The following is a 24,189-nucleotide window of genomic DNA, read 5'->3' as shown; positions in this document are numbered from 1 at the left end:
GAGAAGAGTGGGAAAAATTAAACAAAGGGTTGGAAAACGTGTCCTCAACTTACTTTGTTGCGTAAAATACTTGTTTAAAGGGCTAGAAGCATATCTTTATATTATTTTAAAAATAACTTCTGTAAATTCATATCCAAAACACCAATATTCTAAAAGACTTCTTCTCAGAGAAAAAGAAATAGTGCAATATGATGCACTAATAAGCATTACATAAATAGCAGGTCCCTGAAATGTTAGATTCTGCTTTCTATAATAAAGATGATCCTGAGGCCATGGCCCGCGATACGTGTCTACCTGTAACAAATTATCATACCTGAAAGAAAAAATATGCAAAGTAAATACAAAAAAAAAGATGTTTTTTTACCTCTCCAAGTGTATCAACTGTTCCTGTCACATCTCATTTTCTTTTTAATGAGCAGAAGAATGTTGTGGTTTTTTGGTTTTCTTAAATCAGCAGTGGTATATTAATTTCTTGTAGCATTCATAATACCATACAGAACTTGAAGCTTTGTAAACCTCAACCTTCTTTTCAATTATTTACATATGATAAATATATATTTGTCAAGATACTGAACATGCTGCTGGAGCAGGTCCAAACCATTAAAGGAGAGTCCTTGCTGTGAGGGTTCCTCTTGTTTTATTCACTTTTCTCCCATTATCATGTGAGAAATTCCAGTGTCATTTTTAAATCCCATTTTTTTCTGAATGTTTTTGTGCTGGTATTCTTCAGTGCTGTATTTGAAACAAACAAACAAACAAAAAAACTCCAGTCTGGTCCCGAGCATTTACTGCTAAGTTTTGACATCCCCCTGGAAATCAACTACCGTGTTGCAGCGTAATCTTTCATTAGGCATTAAATATTAAAAAATCTTATAATCATAATAATATTATATGATTTCTATAGAAGATTGCAGAAAGACTATATGCTTCCCTCAGGGCCCATAATCCAGTCTTTTTCTACATACTCAAGACCAGGTAAAGAGCTGAGAGTCATAAAAGCACAGGAAGAATTTTAAGTGGAGAAATTAAGTTTGTGCCAGTTTTTAAAAATAAGTCCACAGAGTTTTCTTAAAATGTAATGTTGGGTCCAAGAACGGAGAAAGGCAGCCGTATAGGGGCAGGGAAAGGAATAGTGACATGGGATTCTGGATGTGGGAAAATTCAGAAATTCAGTGTTTTGTCTGGGGGGCTTAATTTGTGTTATATGCTTTTCAGCTATGAACGTGTAAACCTAAATCCCAAAAGATAATGCCTTTTTTCAGCTGTATTAATCACAGTTTAGAGAAAAGCAAAGCTTGCCCACCAATGCTGAGAGAATTTCACTGTCTAAGAAATTGCCTCATGAAGGTGGCTGGCATGGAGAGGAATTCAGGCTGTGACAGGCTCAGCATTATCTTCAAAATATGCAACACCAGTGGGCAAGTAAACACAAGCCAATGCTGTCTCTTTACTGTTTCACAATTTTATTTATATATTTGTGCTTTTCCTTATTTTTGAGTCAAATTGAATGGTACATCACGCCTCATCTTTTAAAATACGGGTGAGTTGCACATAGTGAACACTTTCCTTTTTTTTTTTTTCCACTGCTCTTTCTCTTATTTGCTATTTCATCCTGGAATATTATTTACAGATATTTTTTGTCCTCTCCAGGATTGTGATTTTGAAAATTCTGAAATTTGAGTCACACAGGTTACCTAAAACACAATCCATGAGTGGCCACCACAATACTTTTGCTGTGCTCACACCAGGAGAACTGTAGCGTTTTAAACACCACTGTGTACTGTTTTGATGCCAACCAGTTACCAAGAAGGCATTAAACTGGGAAGTCCAACCGATGTAAAATTGACTTGAATAATTGAAACAGAATTTGACCCTACATGTTCCCGTTGTTAAGCTTTATAAAGCATTTATGGTCCATGAAAATGAAGACAACTCATGTATATTAATGTAATGCTATTATTCTAATTATCTTTGCATATGGCATAGTAAATATTGATACTATTAATAAAGTTAAAGCAAGATTGAATTGAATATTCATAATTGAGCTCACAGTATGTTACAGATGTTTTATGCTGAGAATTAATGTTGTGTGAAGTTATATATAACTTTGATAGGTTTTAATTTGACTGCCTATGTTATCTACCATATGTCTATTCTGTCCTTGATTATAACCTTCTGGCAAAAAAAAAAAAGTAATAGTTGTCATCTGTGAGTTTTTCCATAAGAAGAGAAACACCATGAACTAGAAATGAAAAGATCTTAAATTAGGTTGCTTTTGAAGAACCTCCACATTTATCTCAAAGGCTTTTTTCTTGTTTCAACGCTGATGTAAAAAAAATGCATTTGTGTGTTCCCCGCACTATAGCTGATTTTTCCTCCCCCATTGGTTTAGTATGGTGTCAGCATTGCAACTTGCTGTTGATTCTTGTTATTCTCCTCCTCTCTATTTTGGGCCTTCCAGATTTCTAGAATTTCAACATAAAAATCTTGTGTAGGGTCCCAAACCTTTGTTTGAATTCCAGTCCTTGTGAATCTGAGGTATTATCTCTTGAATCCTGTTGATGTCTGAGATTCAGTATTTCTAAATCTGAATGTAGAACTGCCTCCTTTCAAATTTCTCTTTGCTGCCTCATTTTTGTCAGATTATTGTCATTCCCAGGTTTGCATTGACACTTTTGGTCTATTTTTCCCTCTTCTTCACTCTGACAATTAATGCTCTGTTGCTGTCTTCAGTTCAACTTCAGCAAGTTGCCATTGCTCTCTCTACTGTTTCTCTTTTTCTGAACTAGTGAAAAAAAATTTCCAAGGTTTGAAAATACTTTGAGAAAGAGGATTCACTTATCTTAAAACTAAATAATTCCACTCCCTTTTCACCACTGTTTATTTTCCTTGGAGCACAAGCAGGAAATTCCAAGAAGGGTCCATGGGCCCCATGTCTTTTGCTTCTGTGTGTGGCCCCAGGCAGTTGTTGCAAGTCTAGTACTCCTTTTTTCCCCCTTGAAAAAGCAGGTTTATATAGAAAAACAGTGTCTTGGTATAATCTGTTCTCTAGAGATAAGTGGCCTGGGATTTTTTTTTATTTTTTTTTTTAATTTCTCTAGAGATAAGTGGCCTGGGATTTTTTGGTTTTGTTTTTTAACATTTATTTGTTTTCTTCCTGCAGTAGACAAGACGTGCTTAGAAACTTGTATATTAACACAACTGCAATGGACTTCCAGGACTTTGAAGCTCCTGTATGAATGTGCTTTAAAGAGCAACTATTGGCTGGTTCGTATATTGCAAATACAGACATTTCATTGTATGCACTTAAAATTGCATATATATGTGAATATAAACTAAGCGAATGAAGGAACTGCTATTTGTCTGCTGCTCCTATTCACTGTTCAGGTGCTCTGCCACCAGATGATAAATGGAAAGGGATTCAAATAGAAATGAAGAATTAAAAATAATCTTCAGGGAAACCCCCAAGTACACCTTAAATCACATTGATTAAGGCATATTTCAACAGATGCTTAGCTTGAGATAAATCTATAATAAGTCTAATTCGGCAGGGTATAAATCTCACAGATACATGCTTAAAGTACATTTAACTAAAGTTTATCTCTAAGTGCTCTTCAGTTTTGCACATCAGGCCCCCAGGATGGTATTTTCTGGATGCCTGGTTGCATTATCTGTGCCTGGTACAAAAGTACTGACCGGAAAGTCTTGTCTAAGTGACCATCTAAGAATCCTTTTTTAAAATGAGTCACAACATGGATGGGATCCTTTTCTCTAGAGCAACATAAATTATTCTGCTTTAATTACAAAATCCTAATTTTTAAACAGTTTTCTGCTGCAGTTAGAATATACCTTTAAAGAAATAATGTACAAATCCTATGGATTAAGTCACCTTGATTCATCAGGTGCAAAGGTATTTTGAACGGAATGAGGCAATGATGAGGAGGATGTGGGAGGAAGAGAGGGGAAATTCTAGTGTGCAATTGTTTCCTTAAGCACAATATTTTTTAAAGTCCATCTTTGTAATTCATCCAATAGAACCGTAAATCCTTTTATTTAGTGAATTAAGACCTACCACTTGCTTAAGAAATATTTCACTGGCGTTCTCCCATTCCACTTGGCACTAGTTAGAACATTAAAAAAACCACAGTGGCAAACCCAAAAACCCAACAACGAACTTTCAAAATTAACAACATTTTCATGTGGGTAACATCAAATTATCAAACACATCATGTAGATAGTAAAGTAACAGCTGAACTAATAGAACACATTTATGAGGCAGTTCCTGTGCCCAGGATGCTGATTATGTGTAACCCACAAATAATGTACAGTATCTCTGAACATCTGGTTGCTCATGGCTTTGGTACAGCTGTACTCAAGTTTTCTTGAAAGCAAAATGTTTGCAGCTCTCAGGTTTTGTTTGAATTGTTGTAATTTAATTGGTTTTCTCTCATTAGAATCTGATCTTCTTGGTCCAGTCACAGTTTTCTTTGTTCAGGGACTCTGAATTTGAAGTAGATTTTGAAGTAGATTTTCACTTTAAATCAAACTTTTTGGATAATTTTTCATTTTGTATTATGAATTAAATCCATGTTTCTTATGGTTTTTATTTCTATGGAAGAAGATTCTCCTCCAGCTAAATTTATTTGCTGTAAACTGAATAAAATATAATTTGATATGAAGTCCTTCAAAACAAACTATTTTTCAGCGAGAAAGATGCTTTCTTTTGCCACAAGCACTTACATTTATGGCAGGGTTCTAGGCTGCGAATCCCCAGTGGAGAAATAAAACACTTTTTCTGTGTGTTTCCTTTGGCTGGATTAGCCAGACCTTGATTTGGCTACAGACAAGTGCTGTCGTCTGCTTTCTTTTTCTTTCTTTCCTTTCCAACATATGGAGGGGAGCACGTTACTCACGCTACTCCCTGCCAGCTGCTGATATAAAATGGTACTGCTCTCTAGGGAGGCTTGTTTTACACATGTTTTTCCAAAGATCAGGATAAATTCTTCCCCTCTCGAGTCCGTGGTGTAGCCTTACCTTACATTATTCTGCCTTTTGTGCATCCACAGCTCTCAAAAGGAAAAGCAACTTACTGTTCCACTCTTGCTTTATAAATACTTATCAGCCAAGAAAATGATCCACAAGTCCTTTCCTGGGTTTCTTCATCCATCAGATATCGTGACAATACGTTCAGCCTTTTATCAGGGTATGCATAATTAACATAACTTCTTCTTCACAGAGAGTGAAATCTCCAGTCCTTATTCCCATTTTTATTGAGACAATCATCTTGAAAATACACATCAGCCACAAGAAGATAATTCCTGTCAGCAATGATTCTTTAGCCGGGGTCACTGACATTGACTCCACTAAGTTGTGGAAACAAAAGAGAGCTATTTGGCTTTGTCCCCCTTTTTTTAGTTTTTCTTTTTTCTTTTTTTCTTTCCTGTTAGAATACTGTACAACAAAGCCCTGGAAGGGCCTGGGGGAGCAATTATCACCACATTTCTTGCACTTACTCTTCCCCACCCCCCTGTTCCTCTCACGCTGTTCTGCCTGCTTATTTTGTTATTTAATAAGATTTCTGCACAAGAAGCATGTATTTTTCCTGGACTGGAAACCGCTTTAATACTGTAGGTACTATTGCAATGTACAATTATCATTATGAATAACAGAATCTTATTTAATAGCAGTAATCTGCAGAGGCTGGCGAACTCCTGGAGCTACAGTTAGAGCATTTTTCCAAATATACAAAATCAAGTAAAAGTGTAAATTATCTCAGCAAAAGTGATTCATTACTATCCAAATTGTACAGTTGTGAATTTTACTTGGTTTTAATCTCTCAAGATCCTGCTAGCTGTCTGTTCTGACCCCCACCCCAGCATTTTGATGTTGTTGAGTCTAAAGAGCTTTTCCTACTATAAATTGGATACCTGTTTTAAAGAGGGAAAAAGAAAGAATACAGACTTTGTTTGATTGTATTATTTTGGTAGGAAAACCTTCTCCTTTCTTACAGATGTTGCATAAAACATGAGTGCATTCTTTTCACTTCTAGTATCTTATCTTCAAGAGCACTTTAGAAATGCAGCTCTCCTTTATTATGTATTAAAACGTTTGATTTGCTTAAATATATTCTCTTTTATGCAGGTTAGTGTGTACACTGATGAAACTTATTTTCTTCAGTCCTGTGAGGACCTTTAGAATATTTCAATTAGAAAATGTAAATAAAGTCACTTTGTCTGAAGGGCTATTATACAGGTAAAGAAGAAAATTAATTACATAATTGGAACAGTACCAGTTGACCGGCTTTGAGCTTAGAAACTGATACTTCTGTACAATGCCCTCAAACTAGTAGATTTTCTGGTAATAGCTTCATTATGACTCAATCCTAAATGTGAAGCTATTATACACTACTGTTAAGTTTAAATGTATTTCACTTGCTTATTATGGCATTGTCCAAACAATCATAAAATCATTTAGGTTGGAGAAGACCCTTAAGAGCAACAAGTCCAAGTGTTAACCTGGGAGATGAACCTGATTTGATAAAACTATGGCAAAAAATTGTTGGGAACTTTGAAGCTTTATGGAGTATTTATAGCCTAAATCGCAAACAGATCTTCAGTTTACTAGAGGTTTGTTTCACAGCTGGATGGAATATAAGTATTCATCTAAAATGCCTTCATTTCTGAATACTCTGTACTGAAGATACACTGCAGAGGAGTGCTGTAGCTCATTAATATCAGAGAGAGAAACTATTTGCTCCAGAGCAGCCCTAATTCTGCAGAATATTTTGTTTTTTATGCAGGGGATACATTTCTATTTGGGATTTATACTGACATCAAATGATGGTACTACAGTTTGGCAGCCTGACGCAGGCAGGTAAGTAGTTTAAGTGAAACCAAATCACACAATGCAATAGTATTGCACACAAGCAACATCCAGAAGACTAATTTAATGCTTACTACAATTATAGTGATCATGGAAATGAGTCCTTTGAACAGCTTGGCTCCATGTTCCTTCTGGTTCACACTGTACTTTTGCGAGTTTCAAATCAGGTATTTGGCATATATTTTATGCCCCTCCGCAGTCAGGAGGTTTTTTTTTTGTAGGCTATTTATTATATTAGTGGACTCTCTGCCAAGCCAAAACTGATATTCAAAAAAGAAAAGAAAAAAAAAAAAGAAAGATGTTTAGAAAGGAAAAACAAATTATCTGATAAAAAGTAGTCTGCTTAGGAGTGGAGGATGGGGGAAAAAATTTTGAGATTAACACCACTACTACCACATCCCACCTAGATTGCCTGTAAAAGTGACTGATTAATAAGAATATCTGCAGAACCACCAGCCAGCTTGGCACTAATTAGGTGGCAGCTGGTCCAGAAATAACAACATTTTCTAGAGTCACAATCCTAAATAAGTCTAGAAAAGCTGGGGAGAGTCCAAAGAAGAGCTAGACGGGATAAAGACCCATAGAAAATATGACACATTGAAATACTTGGATATTGCCTATTGGGGACAATGGGAACATAGAGTTGGCTTAATTTTTAATTAAAAAAAATAAATTACTTTGATAAACTGAAAAAAACCTAACCATAGAGAGAATTAATTACTGAAATAAATCAGCTCAGAGGTTGTAGCGGCCCTTTCATTGTAAGTACTTAAAAAGAAAAGGTAAACCTTTCTTCTTAAATCTGTTACAAATAGTCTATGGAGATATTATTCTGCTTCACAGATGGGAAACTTTCCACTCTCCCTCCCAGGTCCCTTTTTTTCATTAGTATTATTATTATTATTGTCTTGCAAAGCCACTTGTACCTCCTAGAAATTACAACTTTAATCTGGGACTTCTAGATTCTATTACAATGGAATTTAACATAAAACTCTTTTTTGGTTCAGTGAATTGGGAGAGAAATTCATTTAACACCCTGGGCTTCTGGAAGCCAAATAAGAGAGAACATAAGATATAACGAGACCTAGTTCTTACACAAAAACTTAGAAAGAAATGAGGTAACATCTATCTTGTATCAATAAAGTTTAGTGATTCCAAGCAAGTGCTCTGGTAAATTGAATTTTCTAGGCTTTTCACAAATATGCATATATTTCTGAAAGTTTCGACATCAGCGTACATGAGTTACAGGAAAATCTGCATTTATTTAAATTGTCAGGAAATTAACAAATAAAGCTATTTCACATCTGATTGTTAGACTAAAAACCCATCCGTGAGCTAAGTAAGCAATAATCTTTAATAAAGTTTTCACTTTTAATTTAAATCCAAGCTTTACAAAGGTGAGAAACTGTTTCCTGGAGGTCAAACATTTCTTGATACCCCAACATTCAGGTCTGTTCAGTATTCTAGAAACTGGGGGAAAGAAGTGAATCTACTGCTTTGGATTAATAGGATCTGATTGTGGCTTTTTTGGAGGTCAGTAGCTTTTGAACCTATGGGCGACAGCAGTAACATATACACAAGCTAAATCAAATTCAGCAGCAATTTTATAACCAAATTTAGAAAGGCTTAACACAGCTTGAGTTGCTTAATAGTGGTGAACGTTTACTTCATTCCAGAAGAAAGTGCCTTTGAATGATGAAAGCTGCTCGTAAAAGAGATGTGTCATGGGATGTCAAAAGGAATACTTACAATCTATCCAGCCTTTTTCTTTCTTATCCTGTTGAGAGCTGGTTCCTGAGACAGATCCACAGGAATTCGTGCAGGACTCTTTCAAAATACTTGTATAAAGGATTTGGGCATGAGCTGGGAGGAAACTAGTGAGTCAGTGAATGAAAAAGCAGCTTTTATGTGGTATCTGCCAGCATCAAAGCCAGAAAACTGTAACACCTATGGCCTAAAGACCAAATACAAGTATCCAGCATTGCTCCACTCGGTGTGTCCTCTATATCTGTTGTAGAAGAGAGGTCATCGATATGACATAGGAATGAATGAGTTTTTGTTTGGTTTCCTACAATGTAATCTCTGACAGACAGAAGGCACTGATGTCAAAAGGACTACAGAGTGGTCTGTGAACCTCATTAAGAAATGAAATTCTAGACATGCTTTCATTCCAGATAACACTTCGATACTTCAGTAAATTACAATGATAAAATATTTGGACTTTTTGTCTCAATTTAAAGCAAGCTTTATTTTTAGATTGGAATTATTTCTCTTTGACATTTCACGTGGAAGTCATGATTTCACACATGCTGCATCCTTTATGAATATTATAGCTGTCATCTCTCAAATGTTTTGGAAGACACTTTTGTGAGTTCATAGTAAGCAACAGGACAGGATAGGGTAGAATATTTCAGTTGGAAGGGACCTACAGCAATCACCTAGTCCCACTGCTGGAATGCTTCAGGGCTGACCAAATGTTAAAGCAAATTAGTAACAGCATTGTCCGAATGCCTCTTAAACACTGACAGGCTTGGGGCATTGGCCACCTCTCTAGAAAGCCTGTACCAGGGTTTGACCACCCTCTGTAAAAAAATTCTTCTTAATGTCCAATCTAAACCTCTTCTGGTGCAGCTTTGAATCGTTCCATGTATAGCCTAAAATCTACCAGTTCCTTTGCTATTGACATCAAGTCGGATGCATCTTTTCAAAAGTGCAATTAAGCAACAGGACAGGATAGGGTAGAATATTTCAGTTGGAAGGGACCTACAGCAATCACCTAGTCCCACTGCTGGAATGCTTCAGGGCTGACCAAATGTTAAAGCAAATTAGTAACAGCATTGTCCGAATGCCTCTTAAACACTGACAGGCTTGGGGCATTGGCCACCTCTCTAGAAAGCCTGTACCAGGGTTTGACCACCCTCTGTAAAAAAATTCTTCTTAATGTCCAATCTAAACCTCTTCTGGTGCAGCTTTGAATCGTTCCATGTGTCCTGTCACTGGGTCCCAGGGAGAAGAGCTCAGCACCTCCCTCTCCACATTCCCTCCTCAGGAACCTGTAGAGGCTTCGGCTGTAGGACCCCTCGACCTCCTTTCCTCAAAACTATTGGAAGGGACCTACAGCAATCACCTAGTCCAACTGCTGGAATGCTTCAGGGCTGACCTGAAGCAAATTATTAGCAGCATTGTCCAAATGCTTCTTAAACACTGACAGGCTTGGAGCATTGGCCACCTCTCTAGAAAGCCTGTACCAGGGTTTGACCACCCTCTGTAAAAAAATTCTTCTTAATGTCCAATCTAAACCTCTTCTGGTGCAGCTTTGAATCGTTCCATGTGTCCTGTCACTGGGTCCCAGGGAGAAGAGCTCAGCACCTCCCTCTCCACATTCCCTCCTCAGGAACCTGTAGAGGCTTCGGCTGTAGGACCCCTCGACCTCCTTTCCTCAAAACTAGACAAATCCAGAGTCCTCAGCCGCTCCTCACAGGACATTCCTTCCAGCCCTGTCACCAGCTTTATTGCCCTCCTCTGGACGCATTCAAGGACCTTCACATCCTTCTTGAATTGCAGTGCCCAGAACCGCACACAATACTTGAAACTGGAGACTTGGAGAAAAAAAGGAAGCAGGGGTGGGAGAAACAACAAGATTAAGGTCTGAAACTGCTTCTAATATCACTTCTTTTTTTCTTTTTTTTTTCCCCTCTGGCTTTTTCATGTCACAACTCAACAGCAAATATTTTTAAGTATGTGGAGAAAAAGCTGTTATCTTTGCATGCTCTTTTGATGTCATTCTGCTTTTTTAAAACCAGCATATATCCACATACAGATTCCTCAACTGCCTCTTTCTTTCATCTCCAGAGATAAATCTTTTTCCTCCATTTTCAAAGGTTCCTAAAATGCTCTGATGTACCACACAGGCAAAACTACCCAGCTCTATGCAAGTCACTAGAAATTCATATTGCCTTGGAGAACTTGGGAAAATATTTGCTGATACTAAACACTTCCTTTTTAAAAGATGTTTAAGTAAAATCCTCTGTACTGGTTTGGCTTAGTGGAAACTTATGAAACCTCAAAAGGTTTAAGGAATATAACAGCTCTATCTCTTCACTCGTGACTAATGGCTTTTAAGAAAAGATTGTTTAAATTTATGACTATGGAATACTTTGAGATTATACCAAGAATTCAAAATATAATGAAATTTCTCATTTTGCAGGCAGAATAAATGAATATATTAGCTGATATTGGTATAAGGTTAAGAATGTATTTGTTCCTTTATGGATGTTTGAACACTGTAGCAAACACCAAAGGAAAACTTTATTTTCCTTATACTGTTAGCTTGCTTAGTCCAGCTTATTAAAAATATAAGCATAACAGTCATATCATACAGCATCCTATTTTCTGTTCAGTATGTACTGAAACTACCTTTTAACTCAGTGGATAACTGAATGTGGCTCATGTAGATGCTCATACAGATGTTGCTTATATACAATCCATAGCATTTGATTATGCTACAAGAAAATCATTTATAGCAGAGTATAGCTCTAGCTAAAACAATAAAAAGAAAAAAAAAGCAGATATCTTGCAAAATATCTTGTTTGACATTTTAATGTCTTACTTGCATAGCATGCATAGGTAGTTTGCCTATTATCTTTCTATAGTTCTTGAAGAGACTATCTTATTTAATAGAGAATTGCAACATAAATTAACTATTCCTTGTCTTTCTTTAAATGCACATTTTGTTGTTCCTAGCACCTCGTTTTTAAGGGACTGTAAAGGCATAATATTTACTGCCAAGAAAACATCTTTCAGCTTCCATCTGCAGTTACTCATGAAAGGCACACATCTGGGAAGGTCTGGGAAGGACATGTCTCTTTGCGTTCCTTTCATGGTTACAGAACTTGCTTATGATATAAACATCAAGATCATTTGGAGATAAAATTAGCATAACAAGTGACTAGTATCTGAACCGTATGAAAGCAGTGAAGTGGATCGTGCCCTTAGCACTCTGTGAGAAGGTCAGCAAATGAGATTGCTAAATCACTTTACTTTTTATACTCTTTAGTAACTACTGCAATTAAGTCAATTATACTGGTCCATGTCCTGGAGTGCCTGCCTACTGTAAACAATGCAAACAACAACAAAAAAATCCCCAACCCTCTAAACCTACAAGGTATGCTGAAGATGAAGCAAGCTCCTCAGTGCTCAGAATCTTTGTTGGACAAGGTTTTACATTTTTCAGTGGAGAAGGATTAACAATTGGCTACCAGCATGACATGAATGTCACTATCCTAAAGGGAGCTAATGCAATAGTCACCAGCATTGTGTTTTCAAATGACTCCCATGTTATTGATGTTACAGACTTTTGAAAAACAGGTATTGACCACGCTAAATCTATATATGTATTGCAACGATTGATCATTGGTTCAATTTTAGTCCTAACAGATACCAAGACTCTGTATCAGAGGACAGACTTGAGAAAATAAGGTGATCTTCTCAAGGCTATATTTATCATCAGGGCTGGGACTGAAAACAAAGAGAAAGCAACTAGTATAGGTCTGTTGGCACACTTTGTTGATCTGGTTTTAAGGCAGTAGTTACTGTTTTTCCCATCCATTAATAGCCCCAATTGGTGATGACTTGCTTCCAGTCACATTGGGACATTAACTAAGGTATTAAAGGTAATCTGAATCATACAGAGAGATGGAATAGCTCGTTTCTTTTTATCTCTGTCTACATGCAGGGAACAGGGATAACTGTTCTCCAGATTTGCTTCTGAACATGGGACTGGCTGGGATATTGAGAGACATAACAACAAAAATTCTGACTCCATAACCCATTCTTGCTCATAAATACTTAGTGACTACATACAGGAATTACTTATTTGGCTTTTATAGTTTATTTTTAAACTTCTGTATAATGCAAGAAGTTATTTATTTTTTGGAAAATATTGTCTCTTAGTCTGTATTCTCTCCCACTGTTTGGTCTTTTTTTTACTCCAAATAAGAGAACATCCTTTTGTTTGAAAATGTAAATACTTTCTAAGAATACCATTTCAACAGTTAGGGTACACATTAGGAAGAGTTTTTCTGATCTTAACCACATAAGCTAACAAAAGACAGAGAATTCAGTGTCGTTTGCAAGAATATTATACAAGTCTGACATTGCAAATCTTCATTGGGTTTATATTAATACAGCATCAGGTCTGAAGTTTATCGTAATTACTAACAGGATGGTCTTTCTATCTTTTATTGTTATTATTACATGCTGTATCTCTATATAGTATCTTATCAACAATACATTTTCTTTTATGTGCCAATGTAGCTGCCAACGAAGGAAACACCAGAGTTTGGGAGCGGCACCCTGGTTCCGGGAGCGAGGCAAAGAACACAGAACTAAAAGACCTGGTGAGTTATTGGGGAAAAATGAATTCGGGGGTAAAATTCACCTTGTGTTAACCACAGTCTGTTGAATTAGCCTGTGTGCTTATATACAAGGATAATATAATGCTATTAATTTAATAGCGTTAAAATAATTTATAGTGGTTTGATTTTAAAGCTCAAAGACACTATTTTAGAGAATTTAATTGTCAGTCTTTAGTAAAATAATGCCTTTTCCATTTTTTATAATGATTTTCTTTGCTGGGAAGAGTTACCTATTGCAATTATAAGAAAATCTCCTCTCAATATATCTGCTAACACAAAGTTATTCATATACTGTGACCACAGGAACAATTCAGTATTTTAAGGAGCTCTGTTTAATGGTAGAATTTTGTTGAATGAACTGAAAGTTGGTAACTGAGCCTTTGAAAAACAGAAAGAAGTGACTCACTGTTGAGAGCCAAAAGCTGCAAATAGTATCTTTGAGAAACAAATACATGACTCACTTGTGAAACAGAGAGCAGCTGATTTTCTTGATCAGAGCACTGATTGGCAAAAGAAAGTGGAAATAATACTCTGGAAATGCAACATCTGTAGGGCATATATATGTAAAGTGCATTGACACATCAGTTTGAAAACTGAAGTCTTCGTATCCTGTCTTTCAACTTCTACAGTTGTATCCACTTCAACTATAAAAAGTAGTTCCTCCTACAGCAATGGCATCCTTTGAAATATTTTAAGTTCAAGGATAATCTACTGGAAACAAGGTAATATGGTCAAACACTATTACAAAGGGGACCAACTGAGCTATCACACAATTGGCCACATCTACACCTGCACTGCAATCCTCCTTACGTTGCTCTCTGGGGAGCTAGGGTGCTTCAGTGCTATACACTGTTCAGAACAGTGAATGCTTTTATGTGCGTTATTATACTTTGTTTTATGTAACTATAAACAAGCAAAATGCAAAATGGTCTGCATTGTCTTTAATTTTGTCAAAAACAATAGATATAAACCAATGAAATATACTCCTGAATGGAAAGGAAATAATTTTTAACAGTATTAGTTTTTGTAAAGTTAAATTTTGAAACAAAGAAGTTATTTTTGGCATTGTGAAACTGTTTGAATCCAGTTTGTTCTAGTTATCAGAACCCTTGAAAAGCATCCAGGACACGACCATAACACCTGGTCTTTTCACTACTTTTTTACAAACATGAAGATCAAAGTAAATAAATGGGGCTATTCAGGAAGAGAAACTGCAAGTCTAAACTCTTGATTGCAGAGAGCCATTGCAATGAAGGTGAGGGTCCCAGTGAAGTATCCATGGATGCGAGCCCCTAGAAAGTAAATAGAATTACCAGGTCTCCAATAATCTACAAATCTGCAATCTACAAAACAATCTCTAGTTATTGGAGAATGAAAACTCCGCAGTCTTTTACCTATTTAATGCCAATCTCACTTTTAAAATAGATGAGATTCTTGTTAATGTTCATAAACAGATTCTTTGGAATTGCTGTTAACATGTAACCTCTGTCTTTGAAAACTGAGGAGTAATTTAAACAATTTACAATTGTCGTGAAATGCTGATCTTGTTAATTTGATGAACTACCTATATAAGAGAAGAACAACCACTGACCCACTAATTAGCACAATATTTCACATTAGTGTATTTGCTGTTTCCTGAAGATTCAGCTCCATAAAAATGCATACAAATAGGATTACAAGTGGGATTTCCTATCTGTTTTTTGACAATAATTATGTCTTGCTCCAAACGTTTATGCTTCTGATTCATTTAGAGTCAGTCCACATCAGGTCAACTCAGTTTTGATTTCATTAGGGATGAGCATACGTCAAACATTGTTGCCTGTGCTGAGACTCAGAATTTCAAAGATCCACAAAATCTAAACTACAGTGACCTGAAGTAACACTGATGCTTGTCACCTCCAATGAAGATCAGCAAAGGCATCGTTTTGGCAGAGTTTATAAGGAAAGCAAAAACTGTTGTTATGACTAGGCAGGCCTAGCGGCATCCTGTTGTGGGTTGGACACAGACTTCCCTTAGATTGAGCATGTTTAGTGAGTTGGCTTCTAAATTTCCTCTTGATCATGAATGGCTGAACCTTGACTTAATCTTGACTTATTGCTGTTTCATGCTGCACATTCACTGTCTCTCTCAGCCATTCCAGGGTCAGTCTGTGCAAAAATTCACGGAGTATATAGAATGTGCACTGCAAAGCCACAGGTAAGGTCTTTCACTGCATATCTTTAAATTAAGACAGTGATGATCAGTGTTTAAACTTTTATGGATGCTCCTCCTCAGATGGAATTTCATGTATCTCTCAAATTGTTGTCCCCCTCTCACTCTCCAGAGACCCCTCCAGGTTTCCTGACCTGAGGTACCTCTCCCACACGACAATGGTCACCATCATTTTCTTCTTTTCTAAAGATCTCCCTCCACCATCTTTCTCTCCTCAGTGTGTCATTCTATACCCATATTACTTTGTTCATGAAGTCTCTTTTGGGATGTAGTTAAGTACCTTCTAAAAGTAGTACCTTCTAAAATGGCTTTTAAAAAAAATTAAAAAATCTGCCCAAAGCAACAATAAAAAGGCCCCAGCAGCCCCCTCTCAAGTTACTTTTTAACCCAGCATCACCTTGGCAACAGGTGAGGCTCACAGCCTATTACTTTGATTCATTCAGGTCACACCAGCATTACTTCATAGAAATCTCTTTTGACAGTTTTGTATATGCATATATTAATTTTTCAGATAACTCCTAGTCAGTCAGGCCTCTGTGTGTGTGTGTGTGTGTAATTGCTTCCTCTAACCAGAATAGTGCTGTAAGGTTTCAAGCACTTTTATGCCAAAATTAAGTAAGCATCTAATCTAAACATAAAATAATAGTAACAAACTAATCTAAAATGTCTTCTCAGAGGCCCATTTCCATACACCACAACAAATGGTGCAGACCTCTACTGCCTCAGCAACTTTTTACCCTTTTTTCCTGTATTTGGATGCAAAACTGAAGACAAGAGAGTTTCCAGTCTGTTTTCTGTTCCCTGTAATATTTCTGGTTAAGAATTAGGATGGAAAGCCTTTACCTTCCTACATGGAAAATAATAATTTGCTCCCTGTAAACGCTAGATAAATGCCAATATAACATAAGCACTTTAAAGTTATTGATCGAGTTTTCCCATTTTTTTGATAGGGCATGAAATAGAAAGATATGCCTTAAAATTACCATTTGTAACTTTGTTCTCTTTTCTACTGCTGGGCAACCAATTCCCAGACAGCTGTTATTCCCCCATTTATTCTCTACATCTTTACAACCCTTTCACTGCAGATTGCTTGCTCTCTATAACAGAAGGTCACGCAGTGTCTGAGACCCAGAGAAGAAAATGTTACTCACAGAAAGTTCCTCTGATATCGCATGTGGAAATTGTACAGATGATGATTTTAGTGTAGGTGGGGTAAAGCCAGCCTATGTTGTTTAAAAAAATATAATTAAAAATGGTTTGCAGAAGTATGTAGAGATATGAATCTCAGAGAAAGCTATTGACTCTTCCAGAGAACTGCTTCATTTGCCCACAGTTCTTCTACTCACAATACTGCCTCCAAATCTGAGGAGTTAAACACAAGTTTATCACCAGAAATAGCAAAAAGCAAGAGAAATTAAGTTTCAAGCTCATACAGCAAGAGAAAAACAGCCCTGCTTTTTCAACAAGATGAAGAAGGAGATAAAAAGGTGAGGATCTTTCTTCTATATCAAAAGTTAGAAAAAATGGCTTTTCATAAAGAGGAAATGAAAAATAAGGCATTCTAAACAGATACAAATAAAGCCGGGATATAAGTTATGAAGTAACTAAAGGAAAACAAATGTGATCAAGGTTAGTAAAGACAAGTAACGAGATTTGAGGTACAGCAGAGAGATTAAAAAATGCTAGCTGTGTACACAATATTGCCTCTGTTCATAGTAATGCGCAATGATTTATTTGTCTCTTTAAAACAGGCAAGGAACAAAAAAACATAACTTGAAACAAAAGCTATTTTAACAACTGGGTTCCCTGGCAGGAAGCACAGAGGCAGAGCACTCCAAGCCTTTTAAAGTGCTGCTTACCATGGTTATCCTGTGATTTAAATTTAGTTCATGTTTAAAAAAGGGTAAAAAAGCCAACCAAGTCCTAAGTTTATGTTAAATAGATAATATAATGGGAAAAAACCCCCTCCAAATTGCTCAGAGTGATTGCTATAGCCAAAGCTTTTGTGATAGTACCTTACCTTTAAATATGTGAATTTTCTTTGGAGCAGCATTTTAATGGTACATTTCATGTAATGGTATGTTTAATGGTACGTTTTGTGAGACAGAATGCTTTACGGAAAATTAAGGAGAGGTGATCAGTGACGGATATGATAGTCATTTAGTTACTCTGCACAAAAAAACTCCTACCAAAAACAGAAGCCAAGAAAAACTCTAACCAATTTCTGATTTATTTGGACAAAGCCAGAATTCAAGTTCCTAACCCTTACCTTTAATACAGGCTAATTTTGTGTCTTAACCTGAGCCTTCTAAGGACATCAGAAGAGATATTGCTTACGTATTTTGTTATCTACACTATTTATTTAATAAAAATCAATGATAAATTGAAATATCTATGGATGCACTTTTGCTCCCTTGTATTTTAAATGTTTTCAAAATGTTGATTCTATAGCACAATTTTATATGTAGAATTCTGTGTTGATTTTCTTTATGACTTAGTCAACTTCAACGGGAGGGGTCTATTTATGTTAGCTTCACTGTGCCAATTAAGTTGTACATTCTGATATTGGGGGGCCAGTGCTCACTTGCTTCTCTCCACCAGTAAGATCTCCCATCTTTGGTTTCCAAAGAAAGTGGTTTGGATTCCAATGGCCCTGCAAAACCATCCCCTGAAAAAGGGCTAAAGAAATCCTTGCTAAAGGAGGGTTTTCTTGCTTGATTATTTAAACCAAATGGTTTTCTTTAATTCCCAACTTCCCTGTTTGTTTAGAACATGTAAGACACAGTCTGCAGGGAAAATAACTGGGGAGAGCTCAAGCAGTGAAGGAGTTTCATCCATACAACGTGCTGCGCTCTGATAGCATCACTGCATCACAGAACGCATATTTGAGTAAGGTTTTCATTTCCTAGGCTTGTATAAACATTCCTGTTCCAGCCTAAAGAGGAATGGCTGGGAGTTTTGCCAACCCACGTCTGAACGCAGCGTGAAGACTCTCCCCCATCAGTGGCAGCAGTTGCAGGAGATATGATAGCTCCTTCTCAGATGACTTAACCCACTTTTTTTAACAGAAGAAAAGAACCAGAACGCATTGCTTTTTTGTTTTGATTTTAAACTGTGGGACTAGGGCAAGCAGGCAGTTCCAGCCTCTTCAGAGACCACAAGGCCTGTACATATTTCAGTAAGTTTGGTGAGTAGAAACTCTGTCGTGCTATACAATTATTTTATGCACAGTGGGTTTCAGTTTGTTTTCTGGCAAACACAGCAACAAGATGTACTTCGAGATGTAAGTAAACGAATGTGCTTATGAAACTTTAACAATTAACTTGTGGACGTTGGAGTAAGTGCAGCAGACATATGCCTATGTCAGCTAAGATTTAGTTGACATCTTTTTTTAAACATATTTGTAGACCAGGCATTTTCTCCTCCTGCTGTCATCGTTGTAAGTTAGATTAGATCTTTAGAAGGCATTTGAAACACTTTGGTTAAAAAAACAAAAACAGAAGGACACCTCTGGAGTGACTCTAAGTGGACAAAGTAACCCAAGATGAAGGAAAAACTGACCAAATTTGTTGTTGACAGAGCATTTGGGCCACCAGCTACAAGGTTCAGTAACAACCTGGATCCCTCACAGAAGCTAATTCTCATTTTCAAATAAGGAAGCCTAGCATTTGTTTCTACATGCTGATGTTTAGTAAGTAGGAATGCATTTCTACTTTCATTTCCATTTTATTTCTCATTAATAACCTCTTTTTATCAAATGCATCTTTGTTTCTGCACTGAGTTCCAGGCATCCCAATTATTTTGTCTCTGGCTGTTAGACCTGGCTAGCTATGAGAATCTGAGTTTAAAAGAGCAATTTCAGGGCTCACAGGCTGACCCTGAAAAAAAAATCAAAATAAAGATAAGGATCAGAAATATATTCAGCAACTAGTAGTTTATAGTTTTCCAAAGGCAGCTTCCTCTGAGAGCAACCAAGAAATATATATCCCTCAGGTAATAAAGCAAACCCTTAATTACATTAAAAGCGGCACTAAACATAATTGAAGATGCACAGCAAAGTATGAGTTTTTCACACTTTGCATTTCTAATAAATCTGGAGTTAGACTATCATTTCTCTTACAGGTAAAACCAGTGATTATTATTTTAATTACACCACTGCTACTGAAATATTTTGAGGCTGGAATTGCATACACATATGCAGTCACAGAGACAGGTTAAACTATTTGTTAAACGATTGGTGCGACCATGGCAACTGCATACATGGCAGCACTGCTCCCCTTTCTGAGGCTGACATGGAGACACCGAAACCAAGAGATGACATTAAGAATGTTGAGAACATAAAAAGATGAACCAAGCACAATCCAACAGCTCATTGTCACCAGACGAGGAGAAGGATGGAGGAGACCTCACCATTGCCTGCTCTCGGGCAGGAGCTGGGACACTTGTTGGTACCACATTGTCTACTGTAGCAAATAGTAGATAATTATCCTTGCCAAGAAACAAAACAAGGTGGTGGAGGAGAACAAGGGATGGCAGCATTAGCAATTCGAATCCACCAGAGGAGAGTTCTGACCACTACCAGAGGTAGCTGGTGTTGGTGTGCAGCCTGGCCAAAAGCCAGTACACTGCAGGTTCTTTTTCTTAGGAGAGGGTTTTTTTCCTAGTTTTTTTTTTGTTTGTTTTAAATCATAATCTTTACAAAAAGTCAAACTCAAAAAATTCCAACAGGTGTTTCAGTAAATATCTGAGTGTGACACACAAGCTTCAGCAAGGTCGAGGAGAAACACACACGGGAAAAGTCTACAAGCTCCCTATCTTATTAAAAATATCTCATGAAATTGCTACAAAATAAATTTCTTAACAAATTCAGAGTCTCAGACTTTCTTATATAAAACTGCAACATGAAAGTCAAGGTACCCCAAGTAAGAATACGCACAACACTAAAAGGCAGATTGTCACAAAAAAATAAAGAGAATTACACTTTGCAAAGGATTCCTGTCTGGGTAATATGAGTAGAGTCTCTCCCAGATGGACTGGTTCCTTTTCTGATTGGAGAGAGGGCTTTGGAAAGCACTATTTAGAACATCCATGGGTAAATGCAGGTAGCATGGCAAATATCATACAGAGATTCATGAAAAAAGAGTGAAAAAACGCATCTTAGTGAAATAACATGACATTTCACAAGACATTTTAGTGAGTGCCATCATTAACATGTGGCACCTCAGTAAGACACAACCCTCTGGAGACTCTCACCAACCAGTAATGCCAAGTGTTTGACATTAGATCTGCAATGAAAACACTTTCCATCCCTTTTTGATCTGCTTCTTGAGCCCGATGTTACCTATTAGGAGACAGACAGCTCAGCTGATGGATTTCTACTGGAAAAAATAAGAAATCCTTATGCATTAGAAGAAACACAGTGTATCATAATCATAGTTTAATTTCAACAATGAGGAATTTAATTACTCAGAGGAAAATGAGAAATAGAAATCCAAAGTATGATTTTAAAAAAGTATTTCTAATAATTCGTATGTTTAGCAGTCTCAAAGCAATGCAGGCAGTTCACAGGAATAGGGTATTATCCAAAAGTATAAGATCAGAGAGGAAAACTGTCATTGGTGCTTGCACAACAAAACAAGAGCACTTGTGTTTTCAGCATCCAGATGTGAGCACTTCCACTGATAGATCTAATTCCCTCTGCTTCAGAATAACCACGGAAGAGCCTCTTTCACTGGGGCTGATGAGAAATGCTTACTGAAGAGCGGAACTGCTTTAGAGACACCATTGACTATAGATACCAAACTCATTAATTTAATAAAACATGCAGTGATTCTGTGGCTAGGTGGAAAATTTGCATGTTCATTCCATGCCACTGATTTACAAAGAGAAGCAATAATTAATGTGTGTGTGTATATAATTTGCGTATGTATATTTGCAAGTAAATTCTTCTCTCATTGATTTTGCTTCATTTTACCAGAAAAATATCCTGGGATGTATAATCAAAACAACAAAATATAGCGTATATATACATAACACCATATATATAGAGAGTGTAATATTTTGGGTAAGGCCTCTGTGCTTCAGTAATAATGACAGAGGTTATTTAAGGTGGGAATACAGTTGGAAGTCTGCACTGAAGACAGGAGAACAGACTTTCAAGTGTCAAATAAGGATCCTTTTTCTTGCTCGGCAAAGAATGCATCTGATGTTAAGGTTCATTTAAAAGTCTAAAACCTGAAGCAACGAAACGTATGATACCAGATAACATAAATCAAAGTGTCTGTACGTGATGCGGCCTATTTAGAGATAAGAAGAAGAAATGTGTCAGGCAATAGACTGTGCATGAGACGGTTTCGTGGTTTTTACAAGCACCTACATAGCAGTCACACCGTGTGAAAATTCACTCAGAGAGTCTAACCAGACACAAATATTGTTTGCTCCAGCCATGCACGCTTTTCAAAGAAATATTACGGAGCGATCATTGTAAACAAGATGCCTTTGGAGATGTTGAGAGGGTGCTAAAGTGAATTTCCTGTTGGATCAGATACCGTGGCGAAATACACACTGTTAATAGAATGAGACTGGCATCAAAGCATGAATTTGTTGTCCTAATATAGAAATACAATGAGAGTGGGGAAATGCATCAGCCTTCATTTCACTGTGAGGCAACAAATACGAAAGAATTTATTGCACAGTATCAAGAGTAAGGAAATGTATAATATCTTATACTTGCCTTTAAAGCTCTTCTTTTCTTTTTTTTCCTTGCATTCTGCTTCAGGCTGCTTTTTATTGCTCCTTGTCTTTCCACCTGCACAAAACACATCCCAACATTATATTGACAAACTATCGTTCTGCACATCAATTTTCCCAATCTCATGACTAATTTGTCCAATCTTTTGAACACTTAGTGCTGCTCATTTTCTAATTTCATAAGAATTATTGTCAGTGCTATGAGGGAATATTCACATAACTTAATGGCAGACAATATAGAAAAAAAAAAAAGGTAAGCACCCTTTCTTTTTTCCCTGCTTCATGGTCTATTTTACAGACAGAAGCATGTGTTCAACTTACAGATATATCTATCAGTTAGTAATTACGGATTGAAAGCTGAAATAAGGGTCTTTTTCAAAAATATGTGCACAGATTTTGTCTGGCTTATTTGTGCTTTGCTACAACTGAACAGGATCCAAGTAAACTATTTGAAGGGTACCCAGAAGATTGTGATGGAATTCTCCTGCCACTGCTTTTAGCTCGGGCTTTCTGAAAGGTGGAGAGGAGTCAGAGTTCTGTGGAGAACTTCTGAGCTTAATGATATTGGTTATTCCTTTAGCAAAAAATGGGCCATTGGTGCATTTTAAAACTCAATTGTCACTATTCCTGCTATGTGGGTTAGTTATTTCCCATTTATAGACTGTAGAAATTATATTTCATCAGTGGAAAATGTGTTACCATCGGCACTTTTCAGCAAGGTACATGAATTATAAAGTAACTTTCTTTTCATGTTTCTGTTACTGCGGGCTGTATAGACAGAATCACAGTCCAAGCGTGACTGTTCATTGCGCCTGCTTATCAGTAATTATATTCTTCCAAGGTAATAAAATAATTAGAGAATTAAAATAAAAATTTAATAAAACGTATTTTTTAAAAAAGCGATTGCTATGCTTACGTCTGGTTTATGATGTAACCAGAGCAAATAGAAAACCAAGGCAATATGTAAATTTACAAACACAAATTACTTCATATTTCACTTCAGCAAATTCCCAACCTTAAAATAAACCATCTTCAAATACTTCCCTTTCCTTCGCTTTGCAGGCTGTAAAGAAACTGTGGGTCTGAGGCGACTTGTTGCTCTGGATGAAAGATCAACTTCTCTTATGTGTTGCAGATGGCGTTTTGCTACTTTCACAGGCAGGTCACCAACCACGTTCTGTTTGTGTCTATAAATGCACCACAATTGCCAGATGTTATATATGGATCTCTACATCTTTAAAAATATTTCCTTGTAAAAACAAAAATCTAATAACACCCACTTTGGTATCACAGAAAGCAAAACACTGTTTTAAATAGGTTAAGAAATACAGGTATCACAAAACATAGCAGTATTTTAAACCAGCATAGAAAAAATACTTGAAAAATATTTATATATGCTATAGTGAGGCAATAATTTTTAGAAGCAACTTAAGTTGTGGATTTTAGTTAATTTCTGACTAACTGGTTGGGTTTTAATGACTCTAGTGCATTTGTCCACCTATCGGCAATAATTTTTAGAAGCAACTTAAGTTGTGGATTTTAGTTAATTTCTGACTAAGTGGTTGCGTTTTAATGACTCTAGTGCTTTCACAAAACAAAACAAAACTGGCACTACAGAATTGAGGTCAGATCACCTCAAAGGTATAGAAGGAAAAGATTAGCAGAGTTAATATTTCCTACCCCCTCTTCTCTTAAAGCTTGAAGTGAGACATCAGTGTTTTCTTGTTTTGTTTTCCATCTGTTACACATTTATAACCCTATTATATAAACTTATTGTGAAAAATAGGCAAAAACTTGCCTACTTACCCATAACTCACCTACCAATACAGCTACAAGTTCAAGCCGTCTGCTGACAAAACAATGGGGAGCAGATAGATAGATAGGAGTATAGCTCAATATATTTAATTTACTTTTTTTTTTTTTACTTAA

The 24,189-nt window shown here is 36.6% G+C and overlaps 2 long non-coding RNA genes across 2 annotated transcripts; both read left to right on the top strand.

Annotated features, from left to right (window-relative positions):
- Positions 1–1,132: 1,132 nt before the first annotated feature.
- LOC106892476 lies at positions 1,133–6,872 on the top strand. Its single transcript, XR_001412862.1, has 3 exons — positions 1,133–1,540; positions 3,164–3,267; positions 6,800–6,872. It is a non-coding gene; the product is annotated as an uncharacterized LOC106892476 (long non-coding RNA).
- Positions 6,873–13,214: 6,342 nt separating this feature from the next.
- LOC106892478 lies at positions 13,215–17,100 on the top strand. Its single transcript, XR_001412864.1, has 3 exons — positions 13,215–13,280; positions 15,431–15,495; positions 16,821–17,100. It is a non-coding gene; the product is annotated as an uncharacterized LOC106892478 (long non-coding RNA).
- The last annotated feature ends 7,089 nt before the right edge of the window (positions 17,101–24,189 follow it).

Source organism: Calidris pugnax, unplaced genomic scaffold (assembly GCF_001431845.1).
Source record: "Calidris pugnax isolate Ruff unplaced genomic scaffold, ASM143184v1 scaffold195, whole genome shotgun sequence".
Taxonomy (NCBI): Eukaryota; Metazoa; Chordata; class Aves; order Charadriiformes; family Scolopacidae; genus Calidris; species Calidris pugnax.
Note: the sequence above shows the minus strand (reverse complement) of the source record. Positions and strands in the feature narration are given on the sequence as shown.